Source organism: Triticum urartu, chromosome 3 (assembly GCF_003073215.2).
Source record: "Triticum urartu cultivar G1812 chromosome 3, Tu2.1, whole genome shotgun sequence".
Taxonomy (NCBI): Eukaryota; Viridiplantae; Streptophyta; class Magnoliopsida; order Poales; family Poaceae; genus Triticum; species Triticum urartu.
Genome location: NC_053024.1, coordinates 82,156,032 through 82,167,891, shown reverse-complemented (window position 1 = coordinate 82,167,891; position 11,860 = coordinate 82,156,032).

The window sequence follows — 11,860 nt, the reverse complement described above, 5'->3', positions numbered from 1 at the left end:
CGGGGACTCAGCAATCTCACACCCTCGCGATCAAGACTATTTAAGCTTATGGGTAGGTAAAAGGTATGTGAGGTGGAGCTGCAGCAAGCACTAGCATATATGGTGGCTAACTTATGCAAAAGAGAGCAAGAAGAGAAGGCAAGGCACAGTCGAGAAATTATGATCAAGAAGTGATCCTAGAACAACCTACGTCAAGCATAACTCCAACGCCGTGTCCACTTCCCGGACTCCGCCGGAAAGAGACCATCACGCCTACACACGCGGTTGATGCATTTTACTTAAGTTAAGTGTCAAGTTTTCTACAACCGGACATTAACAAATTCCCATTTGCCCATAACCGCGGGCACGGCTTTCGAAAGTTCAAAACCCTGTAGGGGTGTCCCAACTTAGCCCATCACAAGCTCTCACGGTCAACGAAGGATATTCCTTCTCCCAGGACGACCCGATCAAACTCGGAATTCAGGTTACAAGACATCTCGACAATGGTAAAACTAAACCAGCAAAGCCGCCCGAATGTGCCGACAAATCCCGATAGGAGCTGCACATATCTCGTTCTCAGGGCACACTCAGATGAGCGCTCCGTACAACTAAAACCAAACCTCGAGTTTCCCCGAGGGGGCGCTGCAAAGGGCTCTAGTTTGGACCAACACTCAGAGGAGCACTGGCCCGGGGGTTAAAAATAAAGATGACCCTTGAGTCTGTAGAACCCAAGGGGAAAAGTCTTAGGTGGCAAATGGTAAAACCAAGGTTGGGCCTTGCTGGAGGAGTTTTATTCAAAGCGAACTATCAAGGGGTCCATTATAACCCAACTGCGTAAGGAATGCAAAATCAAGGAACATAACACCGGTATGACGGAAACTAGGGCAGCAAGAGTGGAACAAAATACCAGGCATAAGGCCGAGCCTTCCACCCTTTACCAAGTATATAGATGCATTAATTAAATAAGAGATATTGTTATATCCCAACAAATAAACGTGCTCCAACAAGGAACAAACTCCAATCTTCACCTGCAACTAGCAACGCTATAAGAGGGGCTGAGCAAAGCGGTAACATAGCCAAACAACGGTTTGCTAGGACAAGATGGGTTAGAGGCTTGACATGGCAATATGGGAGGCATGACCTAGCAAGTGGTAGGTATCGCGGCATAGCAAAAGAGCAAGCAACTAGCAAGCAAAGATAGAAGTGATTTCGAGGGTATGGTCATCTTGCCTGAGATCCCGCAAGGAAGAAGAACGAGTCCATGAAGAAGACAAACGGACGTAGATGAACGGATCCTCACAACTCCGGAACGAAACCGAAGCTAACGCGAGAAGTAACCCGGAAAGAAGCAAACAACATAGTAAACAACCATCACATAAACATGGCATGATGCACAACCAAGTATGATGCATGTCCGGTTTAAATATGCATGGCATGGCAAAGTGCACAAACAATACTACAAATTAAGTGGAGCTCAATATGCAACGAGTTGCATATTGATGAAACACCACATGACTTATTTAGTTCTCTCTCGTTTAGGTACTCAACAAAATTAAATGTTGGTTAACATGGCAAGAGGTGAAACATGAGTAGAAAACACGGTTAGGCATTTTAAATGAGGCCGGAAACATCAACCAATAAATCCGGTAAAACCCCATATGCATTTAGCAATTTAATGTAGCAACAATGTTAAACATTTTAATTGTTGTTATCATGATGCGGATGACATGTGCAAGTTTTATGCAATATTTATGAAAAAGTTGATAAGAGCATTTTATGAAGCATTTGTCACCGTGGTAGAAAGAAAGGGGTGCCACGGCGACGAAACGGAAATGGTGCCATGGCAACATTCCGGTTCCGGTAACTCGATTGAGATGCCGGTGAAAAGAAAGTGTGACAGGAGCAAGTCACGCAAGGATGGTGGGATGATCCCGGATACCGGGTTCCCACGGGTCGACGGCATGGCAAACGAGGGGAGGCGTGTAATGACAACTCGGACACGGTGCAAACGCGGACATCACATACAACATGCATTTGTCCATGGTCGTTGGTACGGCAGTTATACCTTCCAAGGGTGCATTTCGAGGCGGAACGAGTCGGTGCAAAGTAGAGGAACTAGACGTTTTCGCGACGGTAGAGGAAGTAGTGGTACACGTCTCGGAGAAGGACTTGACGCATTCGATGTTTCCGAGGGCGATGGTAGGGGAACTTGGTGTTAGTGCTACACGGGTCTTCGGTGACGGTCGATGTACATGGCAAACGTAGAGGTACTATGCTTCGGTCGTCGTGGTACTTGGTGATAGTAGTGGTACAAGAGTTGTGGCCGGCCTTGGCAGTTCATCGTGTAGTCGTAAACGTTCCATAGATATTCATGTCATCGTAACCGTTCGGATCTTGGAGCGACGGTAGTCGTTCACTTGACAGTCTTGAAGGATTCGAAGGGGTACTGGGCGGTCTGTCATGGTACTCGTTCGGGCATCCGTATGTCGTGGTACGTGGTATCCCTGTAGTTGACCTTGCCGGTCTTGATGGTCTGAAAAGAAGTAGCACAAGGACCTCGGGAGAACAACGAAGCCGCATGGAGGCTTGCGACATGGAAGTCAGCGCAGGCACGGGACCTCGTCCTGTCGCTCGAAAGCAGGGGCACTTGACGTGGCGGAGCTCTACAGCGAAGCAACAGCAGCAGCAGGACTCGGCATGGCAGTGACAGCTGCAGGGGAGGTCGAAGGCTGGGCTGGCACGCTGGAGAGGAAGCAAGAGCATGGGGAGGTGGATGTCTAGGCTGGGCCGTGCCGCGGCAGGGAGGGACTCCGGGATGGCCTGGAGGTTGAGGAAGATGAGCTCGAATCGGTGCTGGAGCATGGCGACGCGGCGGCCGGACGAAGCAGGGTGACGAGGTGGTGCTTGGGGCTCGAGGTCGCGGGGAAGCAGCAGCTCCGGTGGTGCGGCGCCGGAGATGCGGCAGAGAAGAAGGAGGAGTAGCAGAGGAAGGGGCCGCGTGGAGGGCGTCATGCTCGCCGGCGTGAGGAAGGAGATCCGGCAGGGCGCGAGGGAACCAGGCGGCGGCCTGCAGGATACGGCGAGGGGTGACTGCAGGGAGCGGGCAGCATCCATGGTGCTCGGGAAGGCACTGGGAGGAGAGGGCCAGGCGCGGGGAGGACGAGAGGAGAGGTTGGGGAATCGGGCAGAGGGGAGAGGTCGAGGGATCTCTCGATCCCTCTGGCGGCGCTACGAGGGACCAATGGCGATTGGCTAGGGTTGAGGGCGGCTGGGCCAATGGGCCGGCCTAGCTAGGAGGCCCAAGTGACCAGCTGGGCTCTGCTCTCTCTCACTCTATATATATTCCCTTTAACAGAAAGCATAGAGAGGAGAAAAAGGAAGAGGGGGGAGTTAGAGAAAGAATTTGGACATGTGGTTAAATTTCCCGGACTCATAAAATGAGTACGATCCAAGAAAAAATGGAGTGGGCATATCTCAAAGTTTAAATTCAAACTAATTTTATTTGAATTCAAAAGGTTCGAATATGAAGTGAGGGTTAGGAAGGTCCAAAAATGTTCGGATTTTGGTGGAGCTCCGGAAAATGAAGAAAGAAAAATATGACAAAGTTAGAGACCAAGAGTTGAGAAGGAAAAAGGCATGGGATATTTGCAAGTGTGATATTGTTAATTCCAAATTAATGGAATAATTTTTATCATATTGAGAGGCTTTAATATGTTATAAAGAGAAATCACAAGTGAATTCCCTTGATTTAAATGGATCAAAGATCCATGCCATTTATTTAGATGGGTTAAGAAAAGAAATGACATGATGGCATGCTGCAATGCACATGATGCAATGATGAATGCAAAGAACCAAACAAATCACATGACGAAACCCGGAAACCCTGGAAGGCATCTGAAGCTCCGGTCTTGGGGCGCCACAACACTCCACCACTACAAGAGGATCTCGTCCCGAGATCTAGGATGGCACCATGGAAAATGGAAGAGGAAGAAGAGAGGTAAAACTAAGTCGCTTCTTGGACAAACGAGTGAAACCACAAACCTTGAGAGGTTGAACAAATTTTGAGAAGAGAATACAACGGAGATGAACGAGGTTGAAAACACTCCGTTAGAAAGGAGGAACAAGGAACATTACAGGAACCTTGTAGGTTGACAGAAATAAGAAAAGCGTTTCAATGGATAAGAAGTACATGCAAGCACTCCGGCAGAAACGATATGTACAAGGATCGATAAAGATCAATTATGAAAACACTCCGGTTAAAACAAGATAGAGAAAGAATAAGAATGATATAATTTGGACAGCACTCCGACTGTAAATGGAAGGAATTGAACATGATCTTGACAAAACAAGATGATGTGTCGAAGAGAGCAACATCACAATGCCTCCGGAAGAAAAGAATAGAAGTTAGATCATTGTAATAAAAGAATGGAGTTGAAAATGCCAACTTCTGCCACAAATGAGCTTGGAAAGCACCCTTCCAAGAAGGTTAAAACGGAGTTGTTGGAAAAAAACAACAACGAAACGAATAAGTTTGTAGTGGGCTTATGGAAAACATCTCAAAATTATGAGGTGAAATTTTGCCGCTATGGAAACAATGGATTTGGATTGATATGAACAAGGAGACAAGAAACTTATCTCACCGGTAGGATAAATGAAGAACTTGGATCATAGGTAATCATCACAAAGAGAAACATTCCCAATGAAAGGCTTTAGGCGAAATCTATACCAAGATAACTCCAATGAAGAGATTGGTTGGTTGAAAAGATGACTTGAGCGAAGAGAAAATGATGGATTTAAATATGTCACTCTTGAAAACCAGTGAATCCTGAAACACGAATGGAAATTATCAACAATGACATAACACCACCTCAAAAGATAAGATAGAACGAATTGCACTCCGGATTGCAAGATGAAGAATGCTTGAGCTCCCTTGAAAAGAATCTCAATGAACACTTCGAGGAGGAATTAAATCCTTGATGAACCATCATGTAGAGCCTCCATGAAGAACTCCGGTAACAAAAGGATGATCAATCGAAAAGAAAGAGAAGTAGAAAATACAAGGTGAAACCTTGTAATGATTTAGATGGATCTCCGTGGTGATATAATTGCGAGAGCTTGGAACTCCGGAAAAAAAGAAAGATGAAACAATGGAAACCGAGAATTGATATCACAAACAAACTCCGGAAAGAAGAAAGATAAACAAATGAAAAGAAGAATTTGATGAGCCTCCGTAATAAGGAATTGAGTTATTCGATGAAACAAGAATAAAAATTACATTATGCTTATCCTTCATCAATTTAAATTGATGACCAGCAACGGATTTGGCATACTACTTATTCTCGTAGAAAGGATTAAGATAGATATAGCACAAACTTGAGGAAGGTCTTCGATGAATCCACCGGTAGGATTGAAAACAACAAATGAATTGATATGATAACAAGGTAAGAAAAATCTTGAACGAACCACCTGTAAGATTTGGAGAACGAGAGCTGAAAGCTGGAAAGAATAAATCTGAGATGATGGGCTCCGTAAAATCAAACTGAAAAGACTCCTGAATTGCTCCGGATGGGTGAAAAGAATTATCACGATCGAAAAACAATTATGAGAGGATGGCAACAAGTTAGAATCACGAATCTTGAAGAGAATGGAGCAAGATTTAGAGGAAAACTCTTCTTCGGTCTTCAAATGTAGATAATGACGATGAGAAGCAATACCATGAATTGTTGAGGCACTCCGGGGTAAGGAAGAATATAAAGGCTGAATCAACAATGAATAGAATTTGAACGATCTTGGAGAAAAGCATTTGACTGATGAAAAATTCATTCTTATGTCAAACTTTGAAAAAGAATTTGAGGATAGCTCCGGGAAAATAAAAAGAGTCAGGTAAGATCCTGGAAAAAGACCTGTGGGTTAGGGCCCACTCAAGAGAAACACCGTTGAAATGATTGCTTGAAAGAGAGATTGCACCGGTTGAAATAAATGTCTTGAATGAGATAACAACCTCGAGATATCTTGAACGGATTAGGAATGAAAACATGAATCTCCTGAGATAACTTCAGCACACCGGAACAAAAGAATAGTGAGAGGTGAATGACTAAGAATTGCACCGGCATGAGAAAACAATGAAACGAGGAAAAGGATATGATCAACACGAGAATTGAATCCACCGAAGAAGAAAATGAGTGAAGATTGACGAACTTGAAGCTCCGTTAGAATCTTCCTGAGAATCACCGGATAAAACATTGAACGAAAAGAACGAAGAAATTTCACATCAATAAGCTGGATACTTGATTCAGAAATGTGAGTCCTTGAAGAAACAAAGGGAGGGAGGGAGGGAAAACAAAGACAACTTGGAGATGGATGAAACAAACACCGTTGGCGAAAACTGAGTTGATCTTGCGGATGTTGAAATGATCGGATCCACTTGAAGAGAAACACGCCGGTTAAAACGGATTGACATGACAATCTCGATTATCATGAAGGATTAGTATTCCTATAAAAATATGAGAATACCGCTTAGGCAAGGTATGGAATCAACACTTGACTTCGAAGCAACTCGAATACCACAATCAAAACAAAACAAGGATTGGCTTGCAGAATAAGCCGGAACAAACATATGATAGAGATTTCATCCAAAGTTTTCGTGGTGGGGCCCACACGGGCTCGATCGTACAGCACCATCATGTACAAGGCAGTGCACATGACATACGAAGCGTCCCCGAGTCAGCATAGCCAAGGACTCTTTAAGACACAACGAGACCACTGTAAAACCAACTGTGAATAGGAGGACCACTAGACGTCGAACCCCAATTTCATATCATACATCTGTCGGAAAAATATCCTAAGAGCTACTTGAATTCCCACTTATAAACTCCTGAAACTTTTTGGTTATGCAATCAGGTGTTGGGGATATAGGGGAAGCATAATATCTCACCCAAAACTAGCAAATCCTACATCCAGCTGTATCCATCCTTCAACACATAACCAAGAAACCTTCGGAAATCATTTACCTCAACCTTCGAAAAGCATCCATTATACGAGTTATGGCAATACTCCCGAACTCCCGCCCCAGTACTGGGTGGCGTCGAGGTTGTCTCACCAACAACTGCATAAAAGAGATTTTCGATGTTGACGAAACTCAGGTATTCCAGAACTGCAACGATAAAATTGTGACGACAACACCTTGGACACTGCCACAACCCCTAAATTTCAGGAGGCACCAAGAACAATGTTCTCGTCACAAAACCATCGGAACGATTCCAAGATACCCGCGTGATCCTAAATTTTTTTTAGTGAAATTCGAGGAGAGAAGAGTCAAAAATCTATGTCAGGATGCCTCACCAGAGCGACGAAGGGACTGAGGAGTAAAAAGAATCCTAATCTCCGATATATATAATCCTATAAAACTCAAAACATTTTTCTAGACTCAACAACGCCAACGATTCGATCAAGCAGGGGGCTCCTAAGTCGGGGAAGGCTCTGATTACCAACTTGTAACACCCACGATGCGGCTATATCTCCCACATGTCGAAGCATGACTTAGAGGCATAACCGCATTGTAAGCAATGTCGCAAGAGGGGTAATCTTTACACATCCCATGTACTGAATAACGAAAGAGGTACATAGTTGGCTTACAATCGCCACTTCACACAATACATGAATATAACATTACATCATCCAGATACAATCAAGGTCTGACTACGGAACCAAAATAAAAGAAGACTACCCCTAATGCTACAGATCCCCGATCGCCCCAACTGGGCTCCACTACTGATCAACTGGAAAACGGAACAACTTAACGGACACGAACTTCATCGAGCTCCTCCTTGAGCTTGGTTGCATCACTTGCACGATATCATCGGCACCTGCAAGCTGGTTTTGGAAGTATCTATGAGTCACGGGGACTCAGCAATCTCACACCCTCGCGATCAAGACTATTTAAGCTTATGGGTAGGTAAAAGGTATGTGAGGTGGAGCTGCAGCAAGCACTAGCATATATGGTGTCTAACTTACGCAAAAGAGAGCGAGAAGAGAAGGCAAGGCACGGTCGAGAAACTATGATCAAGAAGTGATCCTAGAACAACCTACGTCAAGCATAACTCCAACGTCGTGTCCACTTCCCGGACTCCGCCGGAAAGAGACCATCACGCCTACACACGGGGTTGATGCATTTTAATTAAGTGTCAAGTTTTCTACAACCGGACATTAACAAATTCCCATCTGCCCATAACCGCGGGCACGGCTTTCGAAAGTTCAAAACCCTGCAGGGGTGTCCCGACTTAGCCCATCACAAGCTCTCATGGTCAACGAAGGATATTCCTTCTCCCAGGACGACCCGATCAAACTCGGAATTCAGGTTACAAGACATCTCGACAATGGTAAAACTAAACCAGCAAAGCCGCCCGAATGTGCCGACAAATCCCGATAGGAGCTGCACATATCTCGTTCTCAGGGCACACTCAGATGAGCGCTCCGTACAACTAAAACCAAACCTCGAGTTTCCCCGAGGGGGCGCTGCAAAGGGCTCTAGTTTGGACCAACACTCAGAGGAGCACTAGCCCGGGGGTTTAAAATAAAGATGACCCATGAGTCTGCAGAACCCAAGGGAAAAAGGCTTAGGTGGCAAATGGTAAAACCAAGGTTGGGCCTTGCTGGAGGAGTTTTATTCAAGGCGAACTGTCAAGGGGTTCCCATTATAACCCAACCGCATAAGGAACGCAAAATCAAGGAACATAACACCGGTATGACGGAAACTAGGGCAGCAAGAGTGGAACAAAACACCAGGCATAAGGCCGAGCCTTCCACCCTTTACCAAGTATATAGATGCATTAATTAAATAAGAGATATTGTGATATCCCAACAAATAAACATGCTCCAACAAGGAACAAACTCCAATCTTCACCTGCAACTAGAAACGCTATAAGAGGGGCTGAGCAAAGCAGTAACATAGCCAAACAACAGTTTGCTGGGACAAGGTGGGTTAGAGGCTTGACATGGCAATATGGGAGGCATGACATAGCAAGTTGTAGGTATCGCGGCATAGCAAAAGAGCGAGCAACTAGCAAGCAAAGATAGAAGTGATTTTGAGGGTATGGTCATCTTGCCTGAGATCCCGCAAGGAAGAAGAACGAGTCCATGAAGAAGACAAACGGACGTAGATGAACGGATCCTCACAACTCCGAAACGAAACCGAAGCTAACGCGAGAAGTAACCCGGAAAGAAGCAAACAACATAGTAAACAACCATCACATAAACATGGCATGATGCACAACCAAGTATGATGCATGTCCGGTTTAAATATGCATGGCATGGCAAAGTGCACAAACAATACTACAAATTAAGTGGAGCTCAATATGCAACGAGTTGCATATTGACGAAACACCACATGACTTATTTAGTTCTCTCTCGTTTAGGTACTCAACAAAATTAAATGTTGGTTAACATGGCAAGAGGTGAAACATGAGTAGAAAACACGGGTAGGTATTTTAAATGAGGCCATAAACATCAACCAACAAATCTGGTAGAACCCCATATGCATTTAGCAATTTAATGTAGCAACAATGTTAAACATTTTAATTGTTGTTATCATGATGCGGATGACATGTGCAAGTTTTATGCAATATTTATGAAAAAGTTGATAAGAGCATTTTATGAAGCATTTGTCACTGTGGTAGAAAGAAAGGGGTGCCACGGCGACGAAACGGAAATGGTGCCTTGGCAACATTTCGGTTCCGGTAACTCGATTGAGATGCCGGTGAAAAGAAAGTGTGACAGGAGCGAGTCACGCAAGGATGGTGGGGTGATCCCGGATACCGGGTTCCCACGGGTCGACGGCATGGCAAACGAGGGGAGACGTGTAATGACAACTCGGACACGGTGCAAACGCGGACATCACATACAACATGCATTTGTCCATGGTCGTTGGTCCGGCAGTTATACCTTCCAAGGGTGCATTTCGAGGCGGAACGAGTTGGTGTAAAGTAGAGGAAGTAGACGTTTTCGCGATAGTAGAGGAAGTAGTGGTACACGTCTCGGAGAAGGACTTGACGCATTCGATGTTTCCAAGGGCGACGGTAGAGGAACTTGGCATTAGTGCTACACGGGTCTTCGGTGACGGTCGATGTACATGGCAAATGTAGAGGTACTATGCTTCGGTCGTCGTGGTACTTGGCGATAGTAGTGGTACAAGAGTTGTGGCCGGCCTTGGCGGTTCATCGTGCAGTCGTAAACGACGTTCCGTAGATGTTCATGTCGTCGTAGCCGTTCGGATCTTGGAGCGATGGTAGTCGTTCACTTGACAGTCTTGAAGGATTCGAAGGGGTACTGGGTGGTCTGTTGTGGTACTCGTTCGGGCTTCCGTGTGTTGTGGTACGTGGTATCCCTGTAGTTGACCTTGCCGGTCTTGATGGTCTAAAAAGAAGTAGCACAAGGACCTCGGGAGAACAACGAAGCCGCATGGAGGCTTGCGACAGGGAAGTCAGCGCAGGCACGGGACCCCGTCCTGTCGCTCAAAAGCAGGGGTACTTGACGTGGCAGAGCTCTACAGCGAAGCAACAGCAGTAGCAGGACTCGGCATGGTGGCGAGAGCTGCAGGGGAGGTCGAAGGCTGGGCTGGCACGCTGGAGAGGAAGCAAGAGCATGTGGAGGTGGATGTCTAGGCTGGGCCATGCCGCAGGGGCGAGGGACTCCGGGATGGCCTGGAGGTCGAGGAAGACGATCTCAAAGCGGTGCTGGAGCATGGCGACGCGGCGGCCGGACGAAGCAGGGTGACGAGGTGGTGCTTGGGGCTTGAGGTCGTGGGGAAACAGCAGCTCCTGTGGTGCGGCACCGGAGACGCAGCAGAGAAGAAGGAGGAGTAGCAGAGGAAGGGGGCGCGCGGAGGGCGTCATGCTCGCCGGTGTGAGGAAGGAGATCCGGCCGGGCGCGAGGGAACCAAGCGGCGGCCTGAAGGTGTTGGGGAACGTAGTAATTTCAAAAATTTCCTACGCACATGCAAGATCATGGTGATGCATAGCAACGAGAGGAGATAGTGTTGTCCACGTACCCTCGTAGACCGAAAGCGGAAGCGTTAGCAAAACGCGGTTGATGTAGTCGTACGTCTTTACGATCCGACCGATCAAGTACCGAACGCACGGCACCTCCGAGTTTTGCACACGTTCAACTCAATGATGTTCCTCGAACTCCGATCCAGCCGAGCTTTGAGGCAGAGTTCCGTCAGCACGACGGCGTGGTGACGATGATGTTCTACCGACACAGGACTTCGCCTAAGCACCGCTACGATATGACCGAGGTGGATTATGATGGAGGGGGGCACCGCACACGGCTAAGAGATCCAAGGGATCAATTCTTGTGTCTATGGGGTGCCACCTGGCCACGTATATAAAGGAGTGGAGGAGGGGAGGGGCCGGCCCTCGCTATGGCGTGCCCTAGGAGAGTCCTACTCCCACCGGGAGTAGGATTCCCCCTTTCCTAGTAGAACTAGGAGCCCTTCCAAGTAGTAGGAGTAGGAGGGAAGGAAAGGGAAGGGAAAAGGAGAAGGAAGGAAGGGGGCGCCCCCCCTCCCTAGTCCAATTCGGACCAGCCCATGGGGAGGGGTGTGGCCACCCTTTGAGGCCTTTCTCTCCTTTCCCGTATGGCCCATTAAAGCCCAATACGAATTCCTGTAACTCCCCGGTACTCCCGAAAATATCCGAATCACTCGGAACCTTTCCGATGTCCGAATATAGTCGTCCAATATATCGATTTTTACGTCTCGGCCATTTCGAGACTCCTCGTCATGTCCCCGATCTCATCCGGGACTCCAAACTCCTTCGGTACATCAAAACACATAAACTCACAATATAACCATCATCGAACTTTAAGCGTGCGGACCCTACGGGTT